Source organism: Sardina pilchardus, chromosome 13, assembly GCF_963854185.1.
Source record: "Sardina pilchardus chromosome 13, fSarPil1.1, whole genome shotgun sequence".
Taxonomy (NCBI): Eukaryota; Metazoa; Chordata; class Actinopteri; order Clupeiformes; family Clupeidae; genus Sardina; species Sardina pilchardus.
In genome coordinates this window covers 12219811-12229613 of record NC_085006.1, presented here as the reverse complement: position 1 = coordinate 12229613, position 9803 = coordinate 12219811, and positions in this window count along the sequence as shown.

Genomic DNA, 9803 nt, shown 5'->3' with positions numbered 1-9803 from the left:
ATTGGATGCTATTTGTGTCAATTTGGCACATTTGCAAGCTGAACATTAATAACACAAATGTCTTATTGAGCGAGAGGCCTATCTTAGAAGGATTAGAAAGTACAGATCGTGCTGACCACATGTCTTGCTTAATAGCATCGGTGGCCTCTCCAGAGATAAAGAAGCTGTCATATACTAAACAAGGACGAAAGAGCCGAAACACATATCTGAGTGCTTGACCCATGCTCTAGAAGTAAAGGAAAATCTTTTATTGTCAACAACAGAACCTTGTGATACTGGACTCATATTATAAGACAATTGGTAAAAGCACATGGAGATCAGAAAGTCGTGGCAAACCCGTCAATGTCTGTGTACACCAGGGGATCCTTCTGCTCCCTCTGGTGGTGGATGTGCTAACACAGGGACGGAGACACCAATGACAAATGTTGCTGATCATCATCTTTGACACTGCTCCATATGCGCCCAAGAAGGTTATCGCATCTTCAGCATTTCTTGTTCATTTGACATTTTCATCCTTCAAAAAAGAGTGTCAAGTCTGTGTAATACAAAGCACTTTGTTTTGTGGGAACACTGCAACAATTTGTTAACATTTCAATGGTTAACATTTATTTTAAAAGAAAATTTAAAAAATATATATATATATATTATGCAAATCTGTTTAATTTCCCTCTCAGAAATTACTCCTCCCCGCCCGCCCCTATACAGACCTGCTCATGCCAATGGTCAGCCAGTCTCGATGCCGCACAGAAAAGGTCACATCCTGCCTACCATACGCATATGCCCTCAGAGAGGCGACCAGATGGGCATGTGGAGCAGCAGGGGTGGGGGAGGCCAGTGGAGGTGGTGGAGGAGGAGGAGGAGGCAGCTGAGGTGACGGAGGAGGTGGAGGTGGTGAGAGAGAGGGGGGGTGGCGGTGCCATGTTGGAGGAGGGGGGGGGGGGGGTATTGGCGGCTGGAAATGGGGGCTAATTGTGGAGTGTGAGAACATGGCAGTTTGGTAACATGACAGCTGGCATGGTGGAATTCGCAGGAGCGAGGATAGCTTGGGTAGAGACTTTCACAAGGCGATGATCCTCAACATGCTTCCGTTGACTGGAGTAGATAGCTCTCGCTTCAGACCATCAGACATCAAATCTATTGAAGATAGAGATGTAAGGTAACAAAAACCCAGCAGATAATCCTATTGTGAAAGCAAGGTGTTGATCTTTCTTCAACACTGAAATATCCCCGTGGTATAGAAATCTGAGCAGAAATATTAGTCATCTGGTGGGAGAGACAGGTAAAGTTGAGCATCATCCGCATAATGAGCAAATCGGGTTCATCTGAAGTGCCACACTTGGGTACACACTGAATAACCAAAACATAGGGGTGTGTGGTATAAAGGATAGAACACATTAATTACTATTGCATACTGTACTTCCCTGAGCCATAACATGCCATGAATGTCATAGCCATAAAGAGTTATTGTAATTGTAAAACTAAATTGTACTTCACTGCACTGAAGACTGAAGCATACTGTATGATGTGAGTGGTACAAACTTCAGTCCAAAACCTTAACATCTCTGATACACACCCTGGAAAAGATTTCAGTATTCTTAAAGAAGCACAAGCAAGGCTACAGTCCATAAACTCCCATACGTCCTTTGACCATTCACCCTGGATTGATCTGCTGATTTAGGGGTGGAAAATCAAACGTTATTTCAAACTCTTTGTATCTCAGTGTTTTAAAATTCCCCCATTCCCCCGTCCCAATCTCCAAATAGAAATGCACATGGTCAAGGTTCATCTTTGTTTCCTTCTTGATCTCTTATTTGTAAACATATTATTTAACATGTCGAATAATGGCCCATCCATCAATGGTACTTCATTTCCAGAAGCATGCTGAGCAGGCAGATGGTATCCTCTGCTCGTCCTACAGTAATGATCGTGTCCATTGAGCTTGCCATTCATTTACGTAACTTAAAGAAGTGTACGCCTCCTCCTGGCCAAGTATAGTAAGGCAACATCAACTGGGTCAAATTTGAAGATGAGGGAAGATGGTATACAAAGTAGACTAGTTTTGCTTTCATTTTACATGCACCTGTAATCTTGGCAACTGCTACATACCAGCATCAATTCACACATACAGTAAATACTTCTTCATTTAGATGTCTGTTTTCTCATAACACCTTTAAACACCTAAAGACCACATTGGCATGAAATGTAAGGTTTGTGGTTTAAACAGATGAATCATTGCAGTCCTATCTGGATTTTTTGCATCAACAAAATAACATGTTCAACTCAAAATGTGCTACGGTTTATTCTGTTTGGACTGATTACATTCTTTGGACTAAGGCTATAAACAGCAGACGGAATGATGGAAGTGATATGCTAAAAACATGTGCTTATACAAGCGTACATCACAAGATTGAAGTGCAACGTTCAATTGGCATTTTGGGGGATTACATTCCAGAATACAGCAGAGAAATCCTCCATGTGGGCTCTCATAACAATATTGACGAGCTAAATATAAAAGCAGATGATCAGCGTAATACTACTGACACCTTCATCTGCCCAGACACCCCCTCCCTAGCTCATGCACGGGGTGGGGGGGGAGCGGGCCACACTGCGGAGGGTGTGAGAGTGACTCGGGGTGATGTGTCAGCAGCACTGCACGCAGCGTCTCTATTCTTAACACACTGACGCCACACACAGCGTCAGCACGCACACTCTCACTCCTCCTCCTCCGCTAGACTCGTCCGCTCCCTCCCTCCCTCCCTCCCTCACGCTCTCCATCTCCTGTCCACCCCTCCTCGCTTTCTCTCTCTAGTAACAATGTGTTTCAATCATTTGCCCCCCAACCCCTTTTATGCATGTACCTCCGGAAGATCCAAATATAAACTGGAAAAATGGTCCTTCTCCGACATCTCTGAGACAGGCCTGCAGCTAACGATTACTTTAATAATCAATTAATCTGTCAATGATTTTCTCGATTAATCGGATCATTGTTCGATTACTAAAATGCTGATGGTGAAAATAATGTTGGTGAGTGTTACCCAAAGCATAACAACGTGTTCTCAAATACCTTATTTATTTATTAAGTTTACTGACATGTAAAGCAGAAAATAAATCAGAGGTGAAATCAGATCATTTTGAGGTATTTTCCTTCAAATATGACACAAACCGATTAACGATTACCAAAAGGTTGTGATTAATTCAATAGACAATTAATCGAGTATAGCCCTACTTTAACACAACTCTAGTTTTTAGTATATGATAAAATATTATTATTTTTAAATCAAGGATCTGGAAGATCCGGTGTGGTATTGTGTACGATCATACCAGTCCACATTACCACATCTGACAGGAGCCAAAGGTAGGACGAGCTTAGTAATAGACATAGACATTAGACATATTAGTGGTCAGCATCATGAAATTCTGTAATGTGCCCTACACGGACACTACATGGTCTGGGTCTGGCACGGGTACGTTTTATTGTTTGTTTGGTTGTGTTTGTATTTATTCATCTTTTTTTAATTGTATATGTCATTATCCTATCTCTTCTTTGGTTAGCTGTTTTTCAATGTATTCTGTCTATAACCTTGACCCTGATTCACAGTTTAAAGCAAACAATGTGATCTCATTTAGAGAATAACTGACATGACTTACTTAACAAAAAGGTTTTTTGAGCAAAAAGTTTAAAGTCACTGATACCTGACACTGTGATAGTGACTCCTCAGCCTCAGTATTTAAAATGCACCTGGTGGATTTGCTGATGAAGGAAAGCATGTTCTGATAGAGGAGGGAACGGGGAGGGGGGGGGGGGGGGGGGGGGGCACGACACTTAAAACGTATCAATTTACTTAATGTCTTTATACATAACTTCTATCATCACTCAAATAAATGTAAATGTCTTAGTCTTATTAGCCATAAGATGTAGGATTTAATAATACCCCAGACAGCAGACAGATGTCACATTCCTCGTGTTCACGGACTCTCTCCTCACACTAACTACGCACGTCTTGGTCCCAGTGTGGGCTACTTTTGACATGCAGTGATGCAGTCTGCTGTTGTAAATCGGGGGTGGGAGCAGGATTAGCATCCGTGAATAGCATGTGGGTGTAGGTGTCTCAGGAGTAGGAGGCTGTGGAAGTCATGGAACCATAACAACCAAACAGATGTAGCCTTGGCCAATGGGTGGTATGGGGGTCTTGGAGGATAATTCTAAGTTGATACAAGTCATCAGAACCAATGTGCATAATGCAGGGATGATCAGAGGTACTGAGATATTGCAACTTGGACTGCATATCTTGCCCATAGACTGTATACGGTACAGCCTATGATCTTGTCTTTTTTCTTTTCTTGTCATGATCATGAACTTAAAGTCACATTTTGTTTCATTTCAGTTGGACTCTAAATAAAGGATATTAAAATAAATTAGGCTTAAACACATCTTTCTGGTGAATAAGGAGAAGTCCTGGAGGCTTTTGGCTCTCCAATGTTCTTTTATTCTTTATTCCATGATACATATCAAGCAGCATGTTTTGTCTGCTTCTTTGTAGTAATGCCATCGCATGAAGCTCAGTATGGCAAAGCCACGGAAAAGACTGATTGCGTAAGGACCAGCACTGCTTGGCTACATCACCTCTGACTGATATGTTCATGTGTTTCTGCTGCCTATCACATTATGCAAAACCATCATATCAATTCTATTTCGAATTTATAGATTCTGAAATGATTTAATAGGAGGGATCATAGGTGTGTACTGTGTATTCAGAAATAAAACAATTCACCACGCTTAGTCCTATTCAACAGATTCTGTTTGTTTATGTTTGCCTACTTCTACAATTATTGCTGCCTGCAATTTCTCAAATATTTTTTTTCTAGATAGCAAAATGATTTATAGCATTTCCTGAGCAAGATGTCTAAAACCAGCTGACAAAAAAAGAATTTAATGAGCTGCTGAAATTGGGCACTTGGACTGGACTGGACTGGACTGGGCAAAGACAGACTCTGTGAGTCTAATGTGTTGGACATATGTCAAAAAATATGGTGAATCTTAATGAATGCATCTCCACATCACATGCTGAAATGTCAAGAGATGATACCAAACGTAGACTCAAATTATATCTGATTCCGACTAATCTGACAAAACTGAACTTTAGTACAGCTTGAGTCACATTTGCTAACATTTCCTGAAATGTCGGTTAGTTTCCTCAGAAATGGCATTCATCAAAGACAGATGTGTACGGTCACAACATGTACAGAGCTTGAAAAAAAAAAAAAAGACCACAAGGTGGCACTGTTGTCCACATATTGCCTTGCATTTTTGGAAGCATATGTGGGATGCACTGTGAAATCACTCACATCCTGACAGGCCATCTGTACATGTAAATGGCCAGAGCTGTGTGAATGTGTAAGCGTGTTCTGCATTTCTGGTGTTTTCTCAAATGATGCTAAGATTTGCAAGTTTACACTATTGTCACATGCAGAGAAAAACCTGTGTGCTAGAATGATTGCATGATAAGCAGATCAAATAGAATCACTGAACTGACAGATCTCTGATGTATCCTAATTTGGATTCTAAAACTGATAGTTCCGGTCCTTGATTATGATTGGCTGATTTGCATTCGATGCCGGTGTAAAACCAAACACAAACATACACCTTGACCACATTTCGTTCTATTGTAATGCCAGAGCTGGTTGAAAAAGTAAGACAATTCTTAAAAGGAGATTAAATTATATTTATTAACACATTTCCATTGCTAGAACAGTTTGGTACAAGTTAATTCTGTACTTGAAATAAATACTAAAGGGCAGTATCACAAAAACAAACAAAACAAAACATATAGTAGTAATATTTTAAACCATTGCTATTTTAAGTAGACCCTCTATCTCTGATTCAAAATGATGACTAATGACTCCTGCTGCTGGTGACAGACACTTGCCTGGGACAGACAACTGACACACAACTGAGCCAGCCAAAAAACAATTAATATAACAGAATTGGTTATCAGCATTAAGTTAATGCTTTTATAAAAAAAAGTATCTGTGGCATGAACATACCACATACTTACACATACAATACCCCGCAGTGTACAAAATGCTGGAAGACTGGCATGTTGGCTCCATAAGGTTAGGTTCCTGCATCTCTGCCCAGTCACAAGGCTGTGTGAGAGGCTCTCACTGAAGCCATACTACTCCATTTATAAATATGGTGCAGACCACAGCTGTCACCGCATCACCTATGTGGATGGCAGATTTTGTGAAGCCAGTAGCACAAAGCTGCTTGGGGGACCTTGTAAGATTCATTCTGCTGTTGTACTTATATAGTCTGGCTGACATCAGGCCACTTCTCAAATCTGAATTAAGATTCTGATTCCAATTAAATTAAATTGGTATAAATTGGTAATAAACTATTTTGAGCTTATTCCACTGCTTGGTTGAATTAATTGTTTGATTAGTCGACTAATCTAATCTAATCTAAACTAATCTTTTCTTTTTTTTAAATCAAGTTATTAGTCGTTATTTTGTTGTGTCCATTTTATTTTTAACTCAACTGAAGGGCCAAAACATGACATATAGCCATAGCCATAGATATAGATATGCTCATATCAATTGAGACACTCTCTGAAACACTCTCTTCACTTTATTTATTGCAATTTCCACAATACTATTAGTCAGAGTCTGGACTAGCCTACTAGCTCACCCCCTTTGCTATCAAATCAAGACCGGTAGAGTATGTCCTGCTAACCTAACATTTGCATAGTAGGAGGCAATGGTTTACATGTCAAAGAAATATTATGAAAATGTAAAGGGTTTTTATCATGTTTACAGCATTCACAATAGATCAATTATTATTCTACTTTTTTTGCAGATAATGTTGATTGGCAAAGGCAGTCCATCCATTTTTAGCCACTCATTCTAGAGAAGACAGCAGCAGGTGCTTGCTTTGTTCAAAAGTACGTTCCACCTTCTACGTCCTGACTCGGCTCGCGTACCCCCCACCATCCAACACATTTCTACAGAAGACAGCAGGTGCTTGTTTTGTTCAAAAGTCATAGGTGAGAGAGATAAGGAGCAAAGTATTGGTGGATATGGTTTGAGAATAATTGAAGACACAGCATCTCTCTGGCCCCAAGTGCAAGTACATGCTGGTGATGAGCCATATGAAGAATTTGCTGAATGTGAAAGACAGACTTGTGAGCACGACCACACAGTGTTCATGCTCATTCAACATGCAGGTTAACGTTAAGGACACATTTAGAGAGGAAGCAAAAAGAGTGTGGTTAGACTGCCAGCCAGAACCCGATTTTTAGCCCATACAGATAGGAACCGGATGGCGCTTTTCAATCAGTAATTTATTTCAACATGGAATATGTGTGGGGTTACGCTGTAGAATCTGACGTTGGTCTCTCCAACATACCGCCCATAGTTTGAGTTGACCAAACTCTCTCTATATACGGCTCTGGGTGCCTGGGCTCAATGGGTAAACTCCCGACCCAAGACAGATAAGCAGGTGTGATCTGTTTTTAGGTTTTTGGTGACTCAGAAATCTACTTCATGGATGGTCTCCAGACCAAATTCAAATTTGCCAACAGGTTCTTCTGGATTCACCCAGGCTAACTTATATAGAATAATTATAGAAACAAAAGATTCCATCACTTTAACAACTTTGAACAAATGCATATGTGGATAGCATCACCTAGAATATGGTACTGACGATCAAATATGCTTGTTCATACTTTGAAGTTGCACTCCCATCAAAGATTGCACTGGGCTTTATGAGTGGGTTAACTTCAAATGCCCCTCTTATTGGGAAGGGTGAGATGAAGTGATCGATGGCTCAGAGAACTAGCACCATGCAGCAGAGGACATAAATCTCTTGGAGTGCAGAGCAGCGCTCTTGGCTCTATGCCATTTCCTCCCAATGAGACACAGACGTCATGTCCACCTCTGCTTAGGCAAAATGATGGCATTGCACGGTATCCACCATCACTGCGCACAATCCTCGTCTACTCTATGCTCGATGACACGCTCACTGTCAAGACAAATTTTCTCCATGTTAATCTCACCACCTAAAATGAATCTGATAAATGTGCTGTGTGTCACACTCTGAAGCAGTGACTTGACCTGAGAGTGGCAACTAAACACAAGCCCACATGGTCCTTTCTGTCATTCTTGCACAACAAAGGCCTCTGATAACCTGTTACAAACAGATATTTCCAATCGAGATGTCGGGAAAGATCGACAAGTTACCAAATTACTCTCCTTACATATCAGGCTGGTCAGCACAAATTTGACTGCTCACTAACATGTGTGTGATAGTGGGGGGCTGGAGGTTGGGGATTGAACAAGTAATCTATGATTTAGTTTTTTTTATCATAAATAAATGAGCTACACTGTAACACTTTATTTTAATGTGTCGCTGTTACAGAGTACTTGTATTATGTATTTGTGGGTACCTACATAAAGTTAAGTTGTTACATTGTAATACTGAGTGCTTTTACAAAACTTTACCAATTTGCCTACATTTGTCATCAGAGGCAAAGGGCTGACCTGAGACCTGCTGGATGGGGTAAATCTGGTCATGATAGGTTTAATGCACATAACTGGTACACTTTTATGTTCCAAGACATAAAAGACACAACATACATGTCATATGTGCGTGCGATAGATACTTAATTGATCCCCAAGGGGAAATTCAATTAACTGGTACACTTAACAGGTTTATTCCACTGTATCAAAGAGTAACAAAGGTGTAGCAGTGCAGCTGTTACATGTACACTGAGGACAATGAGGCCATGACTGGAGCTAAGAATGGTTTGTATATTAAATCTATCATGACCAGATTTAGGCAAATTGGTAAAGTTTTGTAAAAGCACTCAGTATTAGCCTACAATGTAACAACCAGTGTTTCCCCTACAATGTATTCAGCAGTGGCGCAGCACCACTGCAACATCTTCAGTAATATCACCAGTTCACCACTACTTCCACATTCTGAAAGCAGTCAACGTCATCGTTGAAATCGGGGTACTTGACAGACCCTAGCACCACTTCTGGAAAACATTCCAGGGGAAACACTGAACAACTATATGTAGGTACCCACAAATGCATAATGCAAGTACAATGTTAGTACATGCTAGTACATATTGTTACACAGGTTGTACCACTGTACCTAATTAGGTAGGTACACTGTAACAGCGACACATCAAAATAAAGTGTTACCGAGCTACACTTACCACAATTAAGGGCCATTAACATTAGTGATATTAAAAACATTACAAACAACATGATAAAATAAAGTACCCATAAGTCACTGCTCGTTAGCCACCTTGGTGTTGTGGGCCTCCAAGCATGTGGTGCAGCATGGGGCAGGGGCAGATTTGTCTGGGCATGTCTTGGACCAAAACAAAAAAACCTGTTTCCTGGCTGCTACAGGTTTGCTGCACCTGAACAGTGTCAGAACAATTAAACTGCAAGTGAGTCAGACCATAAAAGGCTTATCCCTATATCTCTGCCCAACTGTGGGGATCTGCCATTATCCTTTCGTCTTTGTCCATTTTCACTGGTGGTACGCCTGAATGTGTGTGCAAAATGTTATGAATACATACAGTCACCTTACCTAATGCTCCCACCATTTCATCAAGTTAAATTGAAGGACAACAATTTCGAAATGACACCTTCATACTACAACACTGTAGCCTGGTGTAAAGCCCGCTAACTTCCTTGACCGACATCTATAACTCCTGCTGTCTCAGCAGGGCCAGAAACACCCTGAGAGACAACACCCACCCTGGCTTCCATCTCTTTAACCTGTTATC